Genomic DNA, 9,267 nt, shown 5'->3' on the forward strand with positions numbered 1-9,267 from the left:
GGGATTTGAACCCATGTAGCTCCTGCACTTCGCTTCTAATTGGGAGCATGTGGCTCAACACGTTGAGCTACCAGAGAAGACATGAACATAGGGTAAACTTTAGGTCTTTTGAGGCAAGGATAAAATGTACAATGTCAATGCGCACTTGCCTCTACAATTTATATTTCAAATCCGAGTTTGTCATCTGTCCACAGAATGTGATTTCGGATACACTAGCTGTCTGGTAAAAAAAAATTACTTGGTTTCAGGTATTTGACTAAGAGATATCTTGCTGGGAAAAAAAGGTGGAAGTGGGATTTGAACCCATGTAGCTCCTGCACTTCGCTTCTAATTGGGAGCATGTGGCTCAACACGTTGAGCTACCAGAGAAGACATGAACATAGGGTAAACTTTAGGTCTTTTGAGGCAAGGATAAAATGTACAATGTCAATGCGCAGTTGCCTCTACAATTTATATTTCAAATCCGAGTTTGTCATCTGTCCACAGAATGTGATTTTGGATACACTAGCTGTCTGGTAAAAAAAAATTACTTGGTTTCAGGTATTTGACTAAGAGATATCTTGCTGGGAAAAAAAGGTGGAAGTGGGATTTGAACCCATGTAGCCCCTGCACTTCGCTTCTAATTGGGAGCATGTGGCTCAACACGTTGAGCTACCAGAGAAGACATGAAGACAGGGTAAACTTTAGGTCTTTTGAGGCAAGGATAAAATGTACAATGTCAATGCGCAGTTGCCTCTACAATTTATATTTCAAATCCGAGTTTGTCATCTGTCCACAGAATGTGATTTCGGATACACTAGCTGTCTGGTAAAAAAAAATTACTTGGTTTCAGGTATTTGACTAAGAGATATTTTGCTGGGAAAAAAAGGTGGAAATGGGATTTGAACCCATGTAGCTCCTGAACTTTGCTTCTAATTGGAAGCATGTGGCTCAACACGTTGAGCTACCAGAGAAGACATGAGTGTGAGGTAAACTTTAGGTCTTTTGAGGCAAGGATAAAATGTACAATGTCAATGCGCACTTGCCTCTACAATTTATATTTCAAATCCGAGTTTGTCATCTGTCCACAGAATGTGATTTCGGATACACTAGCTGTCTGGTAAAAAAAAATTACTTGGTTTCAGGTATTTGACTAAGAGATATCTTGCTGGGAAAAAAGGTGGAAGTGGGATTTGAACCCATGTAGCTCCTGCACTTCGCTTCTAATTGGGAGCATGTGGCTCAACACGTTGAGCTACCAGAGAAGACATGAAGACAGGGTAAACTTTAGGTCTTTTGAGGCAAGGATAAAATGTACAATGTCAATGCGCAGTTGCCTCTACAATTTATATTTCAAATCCGAGTTTGTCATCTGTCCACAGAATGTGATTTTGGATACACTAGCTGTCTGGTAAAAAAAAATTACTTGGTTTCAGGTATTTGACTAAGAGATATCTTGCTGGGAAAAAAAGGTGGAAGTGGGATTTGAACCCATGTAGCCCCTGCACTTCGCTTCTAATTGGGAGCATGTGGCTCAACACGTTGAGCTACCAGAGAAGACATGAAGACAGGGTAAACTTTAGGTCTTTTGAGGCAAGGATAAAATGTACAATGTCAATGCGCAGTTGCCTCTACAATTTATATTTCAAATCCGAGTTTGTCATCTGTCCACAGAATGTGATTTTGGATACACTAGCTGTCTGGTAAAAAAAAATTACTTGGTTTCAGGTATTTGACTAAGAGATATCTTGCTGGGAAAAAAAGGTGGAAGTGGGATTTGAACCCATGTAGCTCCTGCACTTCGCTTCTAATTGGGAGCATGTGGCTCAACACGTTGAGCTACCAGAGAAGACATGAAGACAGGGTAAACTTTAGGTCTTTTGAGGCAAGGATAAAATGTACAATGTCAATGCGCAGTTGCCTCTACAATTTATATTTCAAATCCGAGTTTGTCATCTGTCCACAGAATGTGATTTTGGATACACTAGCTGTCTGGTAAAAAAAAATTACTTGGTTTCAGGTATTTGACTAAGAGATATCTTGCTGGGAAAAAAGGTGGTAGTGGGATTTGAACCCATGTAGCTCCTGCACTTCGCTTCTAATTGGGAGCATGTGGCTCAACACGTTGAGCTACCAGAGAAGACATGAAGACAGGGTAAACTTTAGGTCTTTTGAGGCAAGGATAAAATGTACAATGTCAATGCGCAGTTGCCTCTACAATTTATATTTCAAATCCGAGTTTGTCATCTGTCCACAGAATGTGATTTCGGATACACTAGCTGTCTGGTAAAAAAGAAATTACTTGGTTTCAGGTATTTGACTAAGAGATATCTTGCTGGGAAAAAAAGGTGGAAGTGGGATTTGAACCCATGTAGCTCCTGCACTTCGCTTCTAATTGGGAGTATGTGGCTCAACACGTTGAGCTACCTGAGAAGATATGAACATAGGGTAAACTTTAGGTCTTTTGAGGCAAGGATAAAATGTACAATGTCAATGCGCAGTTGCCTCTACAATTTATATTTCAAATCCGAGTTTGTCATCTGTCCACAGAATGTGATTTCGGATACACTAGCTGTCTGGTAAAAAAAAATTACTTGGTTTCAGGTATTTGACTAAGAGATATTTTGCTGGGAAAAAAAGGTGGAAGTGGGATTTGAACCCATGTAGCTCCTGAACTTTGCTTCTAATTGGAAGCATGTGGCTCAACACGTTGAGCTACCAGAGAAGACATGAGTGTGAGGTAAACTTTAGGTCTTTTGAGGCAAGGATAAAATGTACAATGTCAATGCGCAGTTGCCTCTACAATTTATATTTCAAATCCGAGTTTGTCATCTGTCCACAGAATGTGATTTCGGATACACTAGCTGTCTGGTAAAAAAAAATTACTTGGTTTCAGGTATTTGACTAAGAGATATCTTGCTGGGAAAAAAAGGTGGAAGTGGGATTTGAACCCATGTAGCTCCTGCACTTCGCTTCTAATTGGGAGCATGTGGCTCAACACGTTGAGCTACCAGAGAAGACATGAACATAGGGTAAACTTTAGGTCTTTTGAGGCAAGGATAAAATGTACAATGTCAATGCGCAGTTGCCTCTACAATTTATATTTCAAATCCGAGTTTGTCATCTGTCCACAGAATGTGATTTCGGATACACTAGCTGTCTGGTAAAAAAAAATTACTTGGTTTCAGGTATTTGACTAAGAGATATTTTGCTGGGAAAAAAAGGTGGAAATGGGATTTGAACCCATGTAGCTCCTGAACTTTGCTTCTAATTGGAAGCATGTGGCTCAACACGTTGAGCTACCAGAGAAGACATGAGTGTGAGGTAAACTTTAGGTCTTTTGAGGCAAGGATAAAATGTACAATGTCAATGCGCACTTGCCTCTACAATTTATATTTCAAATCCGAGTTTGTCATCTGTCCACAGAATGTGATTTCGGATACACTAGCTGTCTGGTAAAAAAAAATTACTTGGTTTCAGGTATTTGACTAAGAGATATCTTGCTGGGAAAAAAGGTGGAAGTGGGATTTGAACCCATGTAGCTCCTGCACTTCGCTTCTAATTGGGAGCATGTGGCTCAACACGTTGAGCTACCAGAGAAGACATGAAGACAGGGTAAACTTTAGGTCTTTTGAGGCAAGGATAAAATGTACAATGTCAATGCGCAGTTGCCTCTACAATTTATATTTCAAATCCGAGTTTGTCATCTGTCCACAGAATGTGATTTTGGATACACTAGCTGTCTGGTAAAAAAAAAATTACTTGGTTTCAGGTATTTGACTAAGAGATATCTTGCTGGGAAAAAAAGGTGGAAGTGGGATTTGAACCCATGTAGCCCCTGCACTTCGCTTCTAATTGGGAGCATGTGGCTCAACACGTTGAGCTACCAGAGAAGACATGAAGACAGGGTAAACTTTAGGTCTTTTGAGGCAAGGATAAAATGTACAATGTCAATGCGCAGTTGCCTCTACAATTTATATTTCAAATCCGAGTTTGTCATCTGTCCACAGAATGTGATTTCGGATACACTAGCTGTCTGGTAAAAAAGAAATTACTTGGTTTCAGGTATTTGACTAAGAGATATCTTGCTGGGAAAAAAAGGTGGAAGTGGGATTTGAACCCATGTAGCTCCTGCACTTCGCTTCTAATTGGGAGTATGTGGCTCAACACGTTGAGCTACCTGAGAAGATATGAACATAGGGTAAACTTTAGGTCTTTTGAGGCAAGGATAAAATGTACAATGTCAATGCGCAGTTGCCTCTACAATTTATATTTCAAATCCGAGTTTGTCATCTGTCCACAGAATGTGATTTCGGATACACTAGCTGTCTGGTAAAAAAAAATTACTTGGTTTCAGGTATTTGACTAAGAGATATTTTGCTGGGAAAAAAAGGTGGAAGTGGGATTTGAACCCATGTAGCTCCTGAACTTTGCTTCTAATTGGAAGCATGTGGCTCAACACGTTGAGCTACCAGAGAAGACATGAGTGTGAGGTAAACTTTAGGTCTTTTGAGGCAAGGATAAAATGTACAATGTCAATGCGCAGTTGCCTCTACAATTTATATTTCAAATCCGAGTTTGTCATCTGTCCACAGAATGTGATTTCGGATACACTAGCTGTCTGGTAAAAAAGAAATTACTTGGTTTCAGGTATTTGACTAAGAGATATCTTGCTGGGAAAAAAAGGTGGAAGTGGGATTTGAACCCATGTAGCTCCTGCACTTCGCTTCTAATTGGGAGTATGTGGCTCAACACGTTGAGCTACCTGAGAAGATATGAACATAGGGTAAACTTTAGGTCTTTTGAGGCAAGGATAAAATGTACAATGTCAATGCGCAGTTGCCTCTACAATTTATATTTCAAATCCGAGTTTGTCATCTGTCCACAGAATGTGATTTCGGATACACTAGCTGTCTGGTAAAAAAAAATTACTTGGTTTCAGGTATTTGACTAAGAGATATCTTGCTGGGAAAAAAAGGTGGAAGTGGGATTTGAACCCATGTAGCTCCTGCACTTCGCTTCTAATTGGGAGCATGTGGCTAAACACGTTGAGCTACCAGAGAAGACATGAACATAGGGTAAACTTTAGGTCTTTTGAGGCAAGGATAAAATGTACAATGTCAATGCGCAGTTGCCTCTACAATTTATATTTCAAATCCGAGTTTGTCATCTGTCCACAGAATGTGATTTTGGATACACTAGCTGTCTGGTAAAAAAAAATTACTTGGTTTCAGGTATTTGACTAAGAGATATCTTGCTGGGAAAAAAAGGTGGAAGTGGGATTTGAACCCATGTAGCCCCTGCACTTCGCTTCTAATTGGGAGCATGTGGCTCAACACGTTGAGCTACCAGAGAAGACATGAAGACAGGGTAAACTTTAGGTCTTTTGAGGCAAGGATAAAATGTACAATGTCAATGCGCAGTTGCCTCTACAATTTATATTTCAAATCCGAGTTTGTCATCTGTCCACAGAATGTGATTTCGGATACACTAGCTGTCTGGTAAAAAAAAATTACTTGGTTTCAGGTATTTGACTAAGAGATATTTTGCTGGGAAAAAAAGGTGGAAATGGGATTTGAACCCATGTAGCTCCTGAACTTTGCTTCTAATTGGAAGCATGTGGCTCAACACGTTGAGCTACCAGAGAAGACATGAGTGTGAGGTAAACTTTAGGTCTTTTGAGGCAAGGATAAAATGTACAATGTCAATGCGCACTTGCCTCTACAATTTATATTTCAAATCCGAGTTTGTCATCTGTCCACAGAATGTGATTTCGGATACACTAGCTGTCTGGTAAAAAAAAATTACTTGGTTTCAGGTATTTGACTAAGAGATATCTTGCTGGGAAAAAAGGTGGAAGTGGGATTTGAACCCATGTAGCTCCTGCACTTCGCTTCTAATTGGGAGCATGTGGCTCAACACGTTGAGCTACCAGAGAAGACATGAAGACAGGGTAAACTTTAGGTCTTTTGAGGCAAGGATAAAATGTACAATGTCAATGCGCAGTTGCCTCTACAATTTATATTTCAAATCCGAGTTTGTCATCTGTCCACAGAATGTGATTTTGGATACACTAGCTGTCTGGTAAAAAAAAAATTACTTGGTTTCAGGTATTTGACTAAGAGATATCTTGCTGGGAAAAAAAGGTGGAAGTGGGATTTGAACCCATGTAGCCCCTGCACTTCGCTTCTAATTGGGAGCATGTGGCTCAACACGTTGAGCTACCAGAGAAGACATGAAGACAGGGTAAACTTTAGGTCTTTTGAGGCAAGGATAAAATGTACAATGTCAATGCGCAGTTGCCTCTACAATTTATATTTCAAATCCGAGTTTGTCATCTGTCCACAGAATGTGATTTTGGATACACTAGCTGTCTGGTAAAAAAAAAATTACTTGGTTTCAGGTATTTGACTAAGAGATATCTTGCTGGGAAAAAAAGGTGGAAGTGGGATTTGAACCCATGTAGCCCCTGCACTTCGCTTCTAATTGGGAGCATGTGGCTCAACACGTTGAGCTACCAGAGAAGACATGAAGACAGGGTAAACTTTAGGTCTTTTGAGGCAAGGATAAAATGTACAATGTCAATGCGCAGTTGCCTCTACAATTTATATTTCAAATCCGAGTTTGTCATCTGTCCACAGAATGTGATTTTGGATACACTAGCTGTCTGGTAAAAAAAAATTACTTGGTTTCAGGTATTTGACTAAGAGATATCTTGCTGGGAAAAAAAGGTGGAAGTGGGATTTGAACCCATGTAGCTCCTGCACTTCGCTTCTAATTGGGAGCATGTGGCTCAACACGTTGAGCTACCAGAGAAGACATGAAGACAGGGTAAACTTTAGGTCTTTTGAGGCAAGGATAAAATGTACAATGTCAATGCGCAGTTGCCTCTACAATTTATATTTCAAATCCGAGTTTGTCATCTGTCCACAGAATGTGATTTTGGATACACTAGCTGTCTGGTAAAAAAAAATTACTTGGTTTCAGGTATTTGACTAAGAGATATCTTGCTGGGAAAAAAAGGTGGAAGTGGGATTTGAACCCATGTAGCCCCTGCACTTCGCTTCTAATTGGGAGCATGTGGCTCAACACGTTGAGCTACCAGAGAAGACATGAAGACAGGGTAAACTTTAGGTCTTTTGAGGCAAGGATAAAATGTACAATGTCAATGCGCAGTTGCCTCTACAATTTATATTTCAAATCCGAGTTTGTCATCTGTCCACAGAATGTGATTTTGGATACACTAGCTGTCTGGTAAAAAAAAATTACTTGGTTTCAGGTATTTGACTAAGAGATATCTTGCTGGGAAAAAAAGGTGGAAGTGGGATTTGAACCCATGTAGCTCCTGCACTTCGCTTCTAATTGGGAGCATGTGGCTCAACACGTTGAGCTACCAGAGAAGACATGAAGACAGGGTAAACTTTAGGTCTTTTGAGGCAAGGATAAAATGTACAATGTCAATGCGCAGTTGCCTCTACAATTTATATTTCAAATCCGAGTTTGTCATCTGTCCACAGAATGTGATTTCGGATACACTAGCTGTCTGGTAAAAAAGAAATTACTTGGTTTCAGGTATTTGACTAAGAGATATCTTGCTGGGAAAAAAAGGTGGAAGTGGGATTTGAACCCATGTAGCTCCTGAACTTTGCTTCTAATTGGAAGCATGTGGCTCAACACGTTGAGCTACCAGAGAAGACATGAGTGTGAGGTAAACTTTAGGTCTTTTGAGGCAAGGATAAAATGTACAATGTCAATGCGCAGTTGCCTCTACAATTTATATTTCAAATCCGAGTTTGTCATCTGTCCACAGAATGTGATTTCGGATACACTAGCTGTCTGGTAAAAAAAAATTACTTGGTTTCAGGTATTTGACTAAGAGATATCTTGCTGGGAAAAAAAGGTGGAAGTGGGATTTGAACCCATGTAGCTCCTGCACTTCGCTTCTAATTGGGAGCATGTGGCTCAACACGTTGAGCTACCAGAGAAGACATGAACATAGGGTAAACTTTAGGTCTTTTGAGGCAAGGATAAAATGTACAATGTCAATGCGCAGTTGCCTCTACAATTTATATTTCAAATCCGAGTTTGTCATCTGTCCACAGAATGTGATTTTGGATACACTAGCTGTCTGGTAAAAAAAAATTACTTGGTTTCAGGTATTTGACTAAGAGATATCTTGCTGGGAAAAAAAGGTGGAAGTGGGATTTGAACCCATGTAGCCCCTGCACTTCGCTTCTAATTGGGAGCATGTGGCTCAACACGTTGAGCTACCAGAGAAGACATGAAGACAGGGTAAACTTTAGGTCTTTTGAGGCAAGGATAAAATGTACAATGTCAATGCGCAGTTGCCTCTACAATTTATATTTCAAATCCGAGTTTGTCATCTGTCCACAGAATGTGATTTCGGATACACTAGCTGTCTGGTAAAAAAAAATTACTTGGTTTCAGGTATTTGACTAAGAGATATTTTGCTGGGAAAAAAAGGTGGAAATGGGATTTGAACCCATGTAGCTCCTGAACTTTGCTTCTAATTGGAAGCATGTGGCTCAACACGTTGAGCTACCAGAGAAGACATGAGTGTGAGGTAAACTTTAGGTCTTTTGAGGCAAGGATAAAATGTACAATGTCAATGCGCACTTGCCTCTACAATTTATATTTCAAATCCGAGTTTGTCATCTGTCCACAGAATGTGATTTCGGATACACTAGCTGTCTGGTAAAAAAAAATTACTTGGTTTCAGGTATTTGACTAAGAGATATCTTGCTGGGAAAAAAGGTGGAAGTGGGATTTGAACCCATGTAGCTCCTGCACTTCGCTTCTAATTGGGAGCATGTGGCTCAACACGTTGAGCTTCCAGAGAAGACATGAAGACAGGGTAAACTTTAGGTCTTTTGAGGCAAGGATAAAATGTACAATGTCAATGCGCAGTTGCCTCTACAATTTATATTTCAAATCCGAGTTTGTCATCTGTCCACAGAATGTGATTTTGGATACACTAGCTGTCTGGTAAAAAAAAAATTACTTGGTTTCAGGTATTTGACTAAGAGATATCTTGCTGGGAAAAAAAGGTGGAAGTGGGATTTGAACCCATGTAGCCCCTGCACTTCGCTTCTAATTGGGAGCATGTGGCTCAACACGTTGAGCTACCAGAGAAGACATGAAGACAGGGTAAACTTTAGGTCTTTTGAGGCAAGGATAAAATGTACAATGTCAATGCGCAGTTGCCTCTACAATTTATATTTCAAATCCGAGTTTGTCATCTGTCCACAGAATGTGATTTTGGATACA

The sequence above is a fragment of the Brachyhypopomus gauderio genome, unplaced genomic scaffold, assembly GCF_052324685.1.
Source record: "Brachyhypopomus gauderio isolate BG-103 unplaced genomic scaffold, BGAUD_0.2 sc126, whole genome shotgun sequence".
NCBI lineage: Eukaryota > Metazoa > Chordata > Actinopteri > Gymnotiformes > Hypopomidae > Brachyhypopomus > Brachyhypopomus gauderio.